At 36.7% G+C, this 13,155-nt stretch overlaps 1 protein-coding gene across 3 annotated transcripts in view; it reads left to right on the top strand.

Moving 5' to 3' along the window:
* LOC145247948 (uncharacterized) overlaps positions 1-13,155 on the top strand; it is a 173,034-nt gene that overhangs the window by 82,848 nt on the left and 77,031 nt on the right. The gene's annotated exons all lie outside the window — the stretch shown is intronic.

Here is a 13,155-nt window from a genome sequence, read left to right as displayed (position 1 = left end):
GCATAAAATTGTGACGTAATAGGTTGTTATAATTTAAATTGAAGATCCCTACACATAATACCCGGTTGCACCAGGCGCCTAGCAATCTGTGGGTAGTTTTTCAAATGAACCCGCCTATCCTTAAACTACATTATTTTCCATTTCGCGGAAGTTTGATAACAGGCATTAAGCTCTGTGTATTAACCAGGAACCGACGTTTAGTCGCCTTTCATCTTGGAAACAAACGAAGTTTGTGTTCTGGAGATAACCCGCCAATCTCATTTCCCAGGTTGTTATCTTCGAGTCATTCGAAATTTTACCAAAGAACACGGATTCGGTATTTGAACATAAATGCTGGCGTGTCGAACGTAGTCATTTGAAGGAGTCGTCTTGTCGACTTCGATGAAACACATTCTGAAACTTTAAAAATTGCCAGTTGGTGGATGGCGATGACTTGGGCGATTAACTCTGTTCCTAGACAAATCTATTCTGATATTTTTTATCTATTTACCTGTTTCTTAGCGTTTCTGTATAACATCTCTTACTAGAGTCCACATTCCGAAAAAAATATCCGCCAGTGTTCGCATTAATATTTATACACCATCATAGAATTTCGGCATTAATATTATATTGCATTAGTGAAGAGACCATTATAATATTTTCCCCCGATTCCTGTACAATTACCAATTCTGTTTCAAATTCTCGATTCACATACATATAGCGATCTTGATTACGGTTCTTTTAAAATTTCTTAATACAGGTGCTTTTCGGTAGAAGTGGGGCTCTGATCACTGTAAAACCTCATGTAATATGTATATATACCTTCGCAAAGGAAACATTCTTGAATCTGGGAATGAGAAAAGGAACAAAAATAAATAAATAAAAGGATATATACATAGACATCAGATAGTACTGTTTGGCTGTATCACACCGAATCAAGGCAGCTAGACTGCCACCCATGCCTTGCTAATTGAACCTATAATCATTTAGTTGATAGTCGGCGGTTCTATCATCCGGCCTATGAAATCGATGGCCGTAAACGACCTCATCAAATGCACTTTTACATAGACACTTGCCCGTCACTTGTACAATGCTCGACTAACTGGTTTATTTCCAAAAAAAAGACTTTCCGTTATGCAGGGTGTTCCAAAGAATTTGACGTCATCTCGCAAAAAAACTCGTCTCTGCCCCACCTTTCTCTGCTAACGTTGAAAAACGCGAGCAGAGAATCACTGCCGTACTGGAGAATGCTACCAAAGACATGTTGCATCGTGTTTGGTACGAGTTTGATTACCGACATAACGTGTGCAGAGTCACAGGCGGTGCTCATTTGAGAAACTGATAATAGTGATATTTAACATAAAGTTTGTGCAGTTTCATTAAGATACACTCAGTTGTTATCGAAATATTAGCATTCAAAATGACGTTAAATTTTTTGAGACACACTATATATATATATATATATATATATATATATATATATATGAAATAAACTATCTGTTGTTATCAATCCATTCATTGATGTCTTGATTTTTGTTAAAACGATATATGAATGCTCAACTATGAAATATGATAATTTTGTAGCTTACAGTTTAAGTCATCTCTTTTTGGCTGAAAGGTTATTGGTATATGAACAATTACTGAATTTTCAATTATATAAACCCAGTAAAATTCGGAACACTATAAGCAAGACATATATATATATATATATATAGTAATTTATAAAATATATATGGCGATTAAGCTACACTGAATATTCTGCGTTTCATCCACTATAGGATTCGTCAGGCTTATATATATATATATATATATATATATATATATATATATATATATATATATATATAAACATATGAAAAATTGTTCTCTGTGACCTTGAATTCGGAATACTATAAACAAGACATATATATATACATAAAGTTGCTCTCTGTGACTATAGTCATGTGTATTTCTGAGAGTGAAAAATGTGTAATTAATCAAGAAATCAGTGAAAACACAACAATATTACTTTCAGAGTAAAGGATAATAGCTTCCTTTGAATATGTGTGTGTGTGTGTGTGTGTGTGTGTGCGTGTTTTATTTTACTTCAATTGAAGTTCTCAGAAATCAAGGGACCCCATTAAATGGGACTAACACTTGAACTCTGTATGAGATACATAGATATTCAAATGTTCCATTAAAGTTCTTTATCTCTCAAACATTGTGTGAGTAAAGAAATTGAGAACATAAATTATCTCTCCCAATTAACCATTTTCATGTGTTGTAGTATATCTAGTCTGGTGGAGTATTCAGTTTCGTGCTATTACTTTAGGTAACATCACTTGGTGAAGGTGCACAATTCCTCATAAAAACCAATTTGACTTCGCCATAGAAAGGAGATCTTATTTGTGCTATGAACACTGTGATTTTGAATATTTAATCAGGGTTTACTTCTAGGGAAAAGTGTCCTCGTGCCAGGTTGTCCTGACAAACGCTTGTACAGAGAGAATTTAGACACTCAATGTTAGTGTCTAGTAGGTATTCAAGTTCTTTGCTTACAAGTAAATTTAAACAAAAAAATAAATCAACTGCCGCAGTTTAAAGCAATGTCTTAAAATTTTTCAGATGAGTATTAATACCTTTTACTATATGACTTATTCGGAACACTGGTCTCATCGTGAGTGTTATTCTCACAACGTTTTGATTGATGTAACTGCTGACCTTCGGTGCCTCCGTTTAGTCTCGAAAGACAAAACATACCCGTGCAGGGGCAGCTGCGCATGTAATTGTGAGACAAGGATTGCGCAATCTCCAACCACATCTCTCCTGAATCAACTGTTTGAGTCCAGTGGCAAGGAGAACTCCAGGACGACTGGAAACAATGCTGAGACAAGCGGACAGCATATACTGCACCTAGAAGTCCCAAATAGGCACCCATTTTGTACTGACCAGGTTCAAACTTGCTTAACTTCTGTGATCTAACGGAAACTGGTACGTATACTATGTGATTTCGAATATTTGGTCAGGGTTTATTTGTAGAGGAAAAGTATCCTCGTGCCAGGTTGTTCTGACAAACTCCTGTACAGAGAGACCTTAGACACTCGAGGACATTGTCTAGTAGGCATTCAAGTTCTCTCCAGTAGGCATTCAAGTTATCTCCTGTCTAAACATGATACAATTACAACCTACTTTTTTTTTCTCATCAAGATCTCTATTTATGTCAAGTATGTTTTTTTATTGACTATGTGATGTGATCTATAGATAGACATACTATTTCGCTATATCTCTGCACTTCTGTGCGGTTAGAGCTACAACTGACCCAAACCAAGATCGAAACTGGACCCTCTAGACAAAAGTCGGTGCTTAGCAATTCTGAAATGCAAGTATGTGGAAAAGTAAGTCAACAACGCCGTTTTGTCCCAGTTTCGCAGGTGTTGGTGGAGGAGGACCAATGTTTCAGCCCCTAGTGTACGGAGGAGGGCATAACCTCGGGGAGCAATGTTTGTTTAAATTAGGCAAGATAACATATCGGGGTTCGAGGATAATGTTTACGAAGGCTTAAGCCCAGGTTTGTCTCCACGGGATATTTAACTTGATATTTAGGCCGGACAAAAATATGCTGAGAGAATAAAATAGTAAATGAGTAAATTTTGGAAAAACAATCGTCGGAATGAAATACTCAATTACAGATCTTCTCCCACTCTTCTCTCTCTTCTAGCTCACTCTATCTCTATCTATAATTTTATGGACACAACATTATATATATATATATATATATATATATATATATATATATATATATATATATATATATTAGTCATCCCCATACAGTACTGTTTCGCTGTTTCACAGCTCATCAGTGCGGCTAGGCAGACAACTACCTCAAGCCAGGATTGAAATCCGACCGCCTGTACGATAGTCAAAGCTCCTAACCATTACGCTAATCAGCGGCTGCTGTGCGAGTCGTGAATTAACGATGTTTTGACATCGTCCGAAATACCTAAGCTCGATTTGTTTACACAAAGAGCATCGTTTTATACGCTGATGGCAATTCCTGTATCACTTCTCAATATGCTCAACTCAAGATGAGAAGTATAGGTATCCACATACAGTACTGTTTCGCTGTTTCACAGCCTATCAGTGTTGCTATACATATATATATATATATATATATACACACACACATATATATATATATACATATATATATTATACACATATATCTATACACACACACACACACATATATATATATATATATATTTTTGCACATGTAACAACTGTATTGATACGGGTTTCTATATATTATTCTAATGAAACTCCAAACTCTGTCGTAGTGAGCTACTACCCGACCCCCTCATATGAGATTCACCCTTCGAACATTATCTTTCCTTGATAAGAGTTTGATTTATTTTTGGTCGATTTAGGCACCCCTACCGGGGGATGCCCTAGGGTGTGTTTACGGCTAGTTATGCAAAGCAACTTTCCTCTTTCATAGCTACCATATTTTCCCCACGTTTTCATTTGAAAGGGTATAAATTTCGGGGGGGGGGGTATATTGGTTGTAACCTTAGGTGTTATCGCTCGTGAGGGAGTGCTGACAAAAATATGCAAGTATCCTGCTCTTATCGAGAGTCAGCCTTTTTGATTGCGTTTTCCTTAGAAAAAACAATTAACTTTGGCCTCGTATGCAAGCACGTAAATAAAGTATGTACCTCTATAAGACCACCGTTCACCCATGTATAGAGGATTGTTGTCATATTTTGGCTGGTGCATCTGCTACTAGTCTCTCTCTCTCTCTCTCTCTCTCTCTCTCTCTCTCTCTCTCTCTCCTAGACAAGATTAAAAAAAGAGTCGCCAACCTAATAGGCCTGAACTGTCATCTAAGCTTCAGCCTCTGTCCCATCGACGAAATGTAGCATCCCTCTGCCTGTTCTAGAATGTTCCGACGAACTGCAAGCACTTTTATCCCGTTGACGTAAATACCCCCGAAACCCCCGACAAACAGCAAAATCCCACCTCTTCACAGTTGAGATTCCTAGATGTAAGAGAGCCTTCTACTCCAGTAGTTTCTTCCCTAGAACTGCTAGACGTTGGAATTCCCTTCCGGGTTCCTGCTTCCCCAATTCTACTGACATGCAGAAGCTCAAGTGTAACGTGAATTGACATTTTGCTGCCCAACTCACCACATAGTACTCCTGTAGCTTATGTCCCTGATAGTTGCCCCTACATCAAAATGGCAATGTGCTTTATTTGGGATGAAAATGTAAAAAAAATAAAATAAAAATAAAATAATATAGATATTAGTAGAAAAAAAAAAAAAAACTCGCCAAAAGTCGAATGAAACGTTACCTTCCTGACTGAAGTACTACCAACAATGTACTAAAAATACAAAACCCAACCGGAAGTTGTACTCCTTGACTCAGAGTCTAAGTTCAAGATAGCCAGTTTCCGTCTTTTAAAGTTGACCTCTTAAGGGCCAACAGAAAAACGACAAAATGAATAAATAACTATATAAACAAATGTGTTCATAATAAATAAATAAATAAATAAAATTACTTTAAGGTTATTCATGTAACCGTAATATACGTTTTTTATTGTTTTTTTTTTACTCAATGATTTTTTAAAAAAATTAACTAAATATTTAAAAGCTAGGAGGTGGAGGGTCATTCAGCATCAAAGCCAACAGAGTCTAGGCTATTGGTGAGGTGGCATATTCCCTGTTCGTTGTTTCTAGTCATGTGCAGTTCTAGGCGGTCCATCGTCCCAGTCTTTGCTTTCTCTCTTTGAGAAGAGGTTAGATAATTGCTAATCGTCTGAGGCGCCCTACCGGGGAAAGGTCGCGGAGCTGCTCAGGCATTTTTGTAGGCCAAAGTGTTCTTTGTTTAGTGAGCTTGCTCATAAAATTCCACTTTCCGACGATTGTGTGGCATGATGTTACTGTGGAATGAAGCAGACTTAAACAATTTTTAGAGTGCTCTTCGAAGGAGCTGGATTACATTGAAATGATCCTTTTTGTTACAACGCGAAAAGAAAATCTGTTTACGCATTAATACTTGTGTTATGTTGTTATTATTGTTGTTAAATATTTATATTTTTATTAATAAATATTAATTTATATTGTTATTAATAAAAATTAATTTATACTGTTATAAAGCAATATTAATAAATTAGGACTTATTTTTAGTTAAAATTCGAGGTCAGGCCGAATTCGGCGGACATTTTCTTTTTTTCTTTTTTTGCTTCAGCTTCGATCATATAATGTTGACACTTCAAGTGTGCATTTTTTTTTTCAATTTTAGATACGTAATACTAACTGGATTTTTAATTGAAAATAATTCCTCATTTAGAAATATATAACGAAAACAACTTTTAATACCTACACAGATTTGTCTTGCGTTCTTCCTAGCCGGCGATCTTTATAAATGACCAATTCTCAATCCAAACGATGTTCTGGCTACCAAGTTATGGAGATAATATATTTCACAATATACATATATTAATTTAACCGAGCCCTAACCCTAACCCTCTTCCTGGTTGGAAGGTGGAGTACTGTTGCCACATCGAGGAAGGAGTTGCTAATAATGCCTTTTCCTATCTTTACAAGGTAGAAAATCGTCTTCGAAAAATAGTGAGCGAGGATTATTTTCATGGCAAGTGCTCGACTGAGCTTCAATCTATGATCCCCCTTCTGAAAAATATTCGCGACAAATACTCTTATAGCTACGACAATCGTCAACAAGTTCTTTTACTCTTTATATGTGTTTAAAGCTGAACGGAAATTCTATAAGAAAATTTTATTTCTTGAACTGTGCGTCTGTGGAAAACAATACCATCGAATTGCTTCCCAGTTAACTATAGCAACGTCCTATTCAAGTCTAACGCGAAGAAGTTGCTGTTTAAATTGCCACCTGCCACTTATAAAGCCTTATCCTTAAGTGGCCTTTAAGTCTTCATAGCGGTGATCCTATCTAATTAAAATAAAAAAAAAACTAATCAAACCCGCGCTATCTCTACTATTAAATAAAATGAACTTTGTCTGTGTGTTTGTGTCTGTGTGTATGTGAGTTCGTTCGCTATGGACTTGAAAACGGCTGGGTCGATATTTATAAAATTTTACACGACGGTACTTTATGCACCTTTCAGTGTTCTTAGATAGGTTTTCTGTCGGAATGTCTTTGATAAGTACCGATAAGCGAAATAATCCGATGTAAGAAAAAACAGGCGATTTTGACCAAAGTTAACACCTTACACAGCCTAACATCACAAGTGCATTTGAGAAGTTTTATTATCACACAAGCAGAAAAGCACATCATATACAATCAATAATAGGTTCTTTGATATGACAGGGTGGCGTCGAAATGAATGTTTCTGTTTTAAAGCCCAATTTCACAATTATTACTGACCTTTTCATTTTGAACTTAAAAAGTCAAGCTATTATTACCGCACAACCATTAATATCAGGCATATAAAATCAACAGCAGATTCTTTTTATATAACAAGGGCGCGTCGAAATAAATGTTTCCATTTAGAGCCCAATTGAACTTTGATACTTGACTTTTGCATTTTAAACTTTAATGCAAGAAAATATATATAAAATAATTTTCTAAAATCAACAGTAGGTTGTGTAAAGTGCAAGGGATGTATATTGCGAACTTACTCACTGCGAGGGGCATGTAAAGGTTCCTCCAGCTACATCGTGATGGGTCCCCAATTAGAGTAAGATTTGATTGAAAAATTGTCTATTTCATCGATTTCGACGACAATAAAAATATCAAGATTCGTGGATCATCATTAAATCCTGAGCAACGTCGGATCACCCATCTAGTATACACATAAATGGACGTTTACATGTACGTATACAATACACTTTCATACTTATTAGGTATATTAAACACACATTCATGCGTGCTGTGTGTGTGTGTGTTTAACAGATTCATACACAGTTGAAGAAAAACTATGGCAGTGTATGTAACCTGGCAGTAACTTCAGCCCAGCAAAATGTATCTTGCAGAAAAGGAAACAGACACAAACATGCATTCAGGTGGATTTCTTTGTCGCTGCTTTTGGCCGTTTTGTTAACTCTTGTCTTGTAGACGCTGGAATAAACACCTTTAGAGTCGAGTAGCGGGTGAATGAGTATAGCGTGATAGCGGCCGCAATGCCAAATTCTCTCACTTCCAAGAACAAAACCTCCGCTTATTTTGTAAACTACATGCTTGAAGGCCCATTCGTTCATTCCTGTAACTTGATTATCAAACGTATCCGGTTCCTTGTTATCGATATTACCAAATACTTTCTTTGTTCTACAGAACTCTTACCTTTCCCGACCACAGAGAATTTCGTCATATTTAACGTTTAGAATATGCCAATATTTGTTATTGTCATCAATCTCTTTTTATTTGTAAATAATTTAACTGTCGAATATTTATCTATTTGTTTTTTAAAACTGTTTATTCTTACATTTCTTAAGCGTAGTTATGCAAACTGCATATTTTTCTAGTAAACCTACTCTATTCTCCTTACCGTACTGCCCCAATTCATTATATATTTTGAGGTTTTAATTTTTTCATAGAAAAAAACAAAAAGTAAGACTCGCGTTTTATATAAATTGATCCATTCTCAATCCAAGTGCTATTTTCTGGTTTTATAAACTACCAATTTATGGATATCATAATTTCTTTCAGAAAATACACACATACTCACACACACAAACACACACATACACACACACACATATATATATATATATATATATTTATTTATTTTTTTTAAAGTTAACATATGTATATTTTTGTTACTAGTCAAAAGTGTACTCTCCAGGGTGGGAGAGATCTACTGTTTTCTTTTTCATCTTCCTGCCTTATGCCAGTCTTTTTTCATTACAAAACAAGTAAATCTCGACGTCTTTTACGTTCTGCTATTTGTCTTATTTTGCTGACGTAGTAAATATCTGAGATTATCCTATTAGTTCTGAAGATATAAAAAAAACAAATGCGAAAACAAATAAAATCATTAAGGCGTGACGCTAGGTCACTAGGTCACCAGTTTGTAAGCACCATCATAGAATAGGCGCTCATTAGCAGGAATTATTACGAATAATTAATTATTGATTATAAAATGAATAATTGAAAATTAATAATACATACAGCACTCAATAACCTCACGAGTGAAAAAAGAAGATACCACAGCTCTCTTTGTTGCCATGCGCATATGCTGCGTTTGCAAAGCTCAAAACGAGACTCCATCAGTATATATTAAAATTGAAATTGTTCTTATTAAAAAATATATGTTAATTACTTACATAAATATATGAAAAGTATATTAGAATAGTTTGTAATATGGCAAATTGAATGTGAAAAGACAAACACACTATTCCCTCGTTTCCCAAGCCCGATGACAGACGCCATTGTAGTTTGCAGTTCGTCATCGACTTACAACCAACCGCTTACAAAATGATTTGGACGTAAGTCATCCAATTTCACAATAAAAACACAAGAGTTTATTTGGATTCTTCAAATTATTGATCTCATCTTGAGTGTTATCTTCACAATGCTTCAGTCGATATAACCTCCGAGCTTCTTGAAGTCCATGATGTCGAACTTGAGACTTATTCTGTCGAACTCGGAGGTCTCGATATCGAACTCGAGCATCTGCACTGAGTTTCTTATGGAAAGCTTTATTTTATCCACCGGGATAGCATGCTTTGGTTCCGTCAGCCATGACCGAGTAGAAATCTTAGGTAAATTGCCATTGTTCAGAGTGTCTAAAAAGTCACTGAACTTGACGCCTGATTTTGGTAAAAAAAAATGTCACAATTTGTGTACGTTATTTAATGCTAAACTCCTCCATAATTAATTTCGAAAATATTATCTGTAAAGTACAGAAAGAGAAAACTTGCAAACGACATTTTATTCCTTGTAATTTTTTATTTTCATGCGAAAAGACTGCATAGATAATATTCTTATTTTTCTCTTTTGTGAATAATTCATACGAAAACTACAACCAGCGTCGGTTAGACAGGAGATAACTTGAATGTCTACTGGAGAGAACTTGAATGCCTACTAGACATTATTCTCGAGAGTCTAAGGTCTCTCTGTACAGGATAATACTTATAAGTGAACTTAAAAGAACAACCAGATTGGATGAGCTATCTTCCATTTCAGTAGAGAAAAGAGGATAGCAGAGATCATCCACAACCGCATCCAATGTCATATCAACCCTATCCTTGTGAGAGGGACGGAATGGTTAAATAAAGAGAATCCTCAGCGTTATTAAGTTCGTCTACTATGGATGTTTTCCTGTGAGTCGAACCCCTGTCGCGGATCTCAGTATAAGATTTTCAACCGACAGTTAACGACAAGGCACACAATGTGTAGCTTTAGGGGGTTAGGACCCCCCACCAAAGTTATGTGACGTAGCTCCAACTGCTCTCACAAAGGTAGGGTTGATATGACATTGGGAGCAGTCATGGATGATCTATGCGTCGACTCACTGCAACTTCTCTCCAAAAACCTAATTTTTCCCTCCATGCATGGGCGTATGTACCTATGGCTGGGTTGGTAGAACCACGTCGGGGCGTCCCAGCAAATCAATCATCGTCCAATCTGACACACCTTGGTTCGTCTTGATTGGCTAATTAACTACACCCCCCCTATCCAGATCAGGTAATTTTCCATCAGAACCATTCTTCATAAAAGCCAGTGTGGGTTAGCAATAACGAGGAGATTTTATTTGTTTGTGCTGCGAATAATGTGATTTTGAATTTTATTTCAAGGTTTATGTGTAAGAACTTGTATCCTCGTGCCTTGTTCTTGTTTTTTTTTTCACCATTTATCAAGACCCGGAGACTACTCGAGGATAAGGTTAATGGGGCACAGTAATCAATGAGAAAACATGGTAGTAATTGGAAGTAGTGGAAATTTTATGCATTAAATTACTCAAGATGATGGCTCATCAGGAATTTGTTCACGTTGGACTTGAAGACGACCATATTGTAGTCAGTTGGAAAGCAGGAAAACGGAACAGAGTTTCACAGGCGTGTAGTTCTAAGAAAAACGGTTTGTTCATGGAATCTACGTTTAGATTAAGGCACAGATAAAAAGTGATAGAAATTATTGATAGTGGTTTCAGTCAGACGAGTATTTTGCATAAAATTCAGGACAGGAGAGACCATAGATTGGATTTCTGATGAGCACTTGCCATGGAATTAACGATACAACAGAAACAGGCTCGCAACGTCTCTTATCCTTACAACCCCCTGGACAAAGAGATCTTAGACCTTCGGGAACCTGGGGCTAACACGAGCTCTTTATGAGATACATAGATATTCGAATCTTCCACTTAAGTTCTTTATTTCTCAAACACTGAGTTAATAAAGAGAACATAATTTTCCTCTCCCCAATTAACCATTTTCATATGTTGTATTACATCTTTTATTTTGGTCTCTTGGTCTTACTGAATTTCAGGGCAAGAATTTATCTAGTCTGGTGGAGTATCCAGTTTCGTGATGTTACTTGAGGTAACATCACTTGGAGAAGGTGCACCATTGCTCGTAAAAGCTAATATCGGTTAGCCATAGTGAGGAGATCTTATTTGGGCAGCGAATACTATGTGATTTTGAATATTTGGTCAGGGTTTACTTCTATTGAAAAAGTATCCTCATGCCAGATTTTTCTGACAAACCCATGTACAGAGAGACCTTAGACACTCGAGGACAGTGTCTAGTAGGCATTCAAGTTTTCTCCAGTAGGCATTCAAGTTATCTCCTGTCTAAACATGATACAATTACAACCTACTTTTTTTTTCTCACCAAGATCTCTATTTATGTCAAGTATGTTTTTTATTGACTGCTTTAGATAAATGGCGCGTGGAATTCAGCGTGTTTGAATATTTTTTTTAATCGTGGTGTAACATTTTGTAGTAGTAATGATGTAATTTCCTTTGTGGCGTACGCAAGTCATCCGCCCACGCATTGTCTCTCGCAAAGAAAAAAGCGTAAAACAAAAGAAATAAAAAAAGAAGAGCTTTGAAAGTGAATGAAAAAGTATTGGTTTTATTTCTATTCGCTTGGCTCCTGGCCAAGCAAGCGTGTTTGTAAACAAGCCACTTATCACTGCCATCATGTGTACATTTGTACCAAAGACACATTTTAAATTGGAAGTGTTCCACATGCCAGCTTTTTACCCTGTGCTTAAAACCACGCTGCGCTGTTACATACAGAAGGCCGTGTTTGGATGATTGAGTGATTGAGTGATACTTTAAATATCAGAGGTGACCTCGAAGCGGAAGTCGATGAAACTACATGGGGTATTTTTCTGTCTTTTTTTTTCTTTTTTTTTTTTTTTTTGCTGACAACTGAAACCACCAGAGCCCCCGTGAAAATGGGGACGGTTGTGTACAGTGCAGCTTGCTTTAACGAAGAAAAAAGCTACCTATCTGTCTGTGCACTCCCTCTCCCTCTCTCTTTCCGATGCGGTATTTCACAGTTTTTTTTTATTGACCTTTCACCCCAAACAAGGCACAGGGCCACTTACTCGTGAGAGACTTCTATTTGGGACCAGATTTACAGGGATACTCTTTATGGAGTTGGGCAGTGACATGTATATTCACATTACACTTGGAATTCTGCATGGCAGTACAGTCAGGAAAACAGGGGTCCGGGAGGGAATTCCAAAACGCAACAGTTCGAGGGGAAAAAGCTACTTGAGTAGAAGGCTTTACGGCATAAAGAGATCTCTACACAGTAGGAGAAGGATTTTGCTGCTTTTTGGGTTTGTCAGCGATATTGTCGAGGGGGTACCACTGTTCGTGGTTTGTCAGAGCACTTGCCATTGAAATACTTGTAAAACGGGCAAAAAGATGCCAAGTTTTGGCGATGAGACAAAGGTGTGAGTTTAGTTGATAGTTCAAGCCTTATTGGGTTGGCGACTCTTTTTGTAACCCTGTCTAGGAGAAAGAGACTTGAGGCAGATGCACCAGCCCAATTATGACAATACTTTATGCGTGGACAAACCGATGCCGCTTTAGACATTACCTCAATGTATTTGGTCCAAGTCATGTTGTTAGTGAATGTAAACGCAAAACGCTTGAGGAAAATACATTCAGGCAGTGTATCATAAACCATGGCGATCGGTGGTTGAGACGGTTTCCAATAATTATTCAAGGAAATAAGCTTAGTTTAATAGTTTTATAATC

Source organism: Euprymna scolopes, chromosome 26 (assembly GCF_053919585.1).
Source record: "Euprymna scolopes isolate OS-2025 chromosome 26, ASM5391958v1, whole genome shotgun sequence".
Classification (NCBI taxonomy): Eukaryota; Metazoa; Mollusca; class Cephalopoda; order Sepiida; family Sepiolidae; genus Euprymna; species Euprymna scolopes.
The sequence above is the reverse complement of the archived record's forward strand: the minus strand, read 5'-3'. Positions and strand labels throughout refer to the sequence as shown.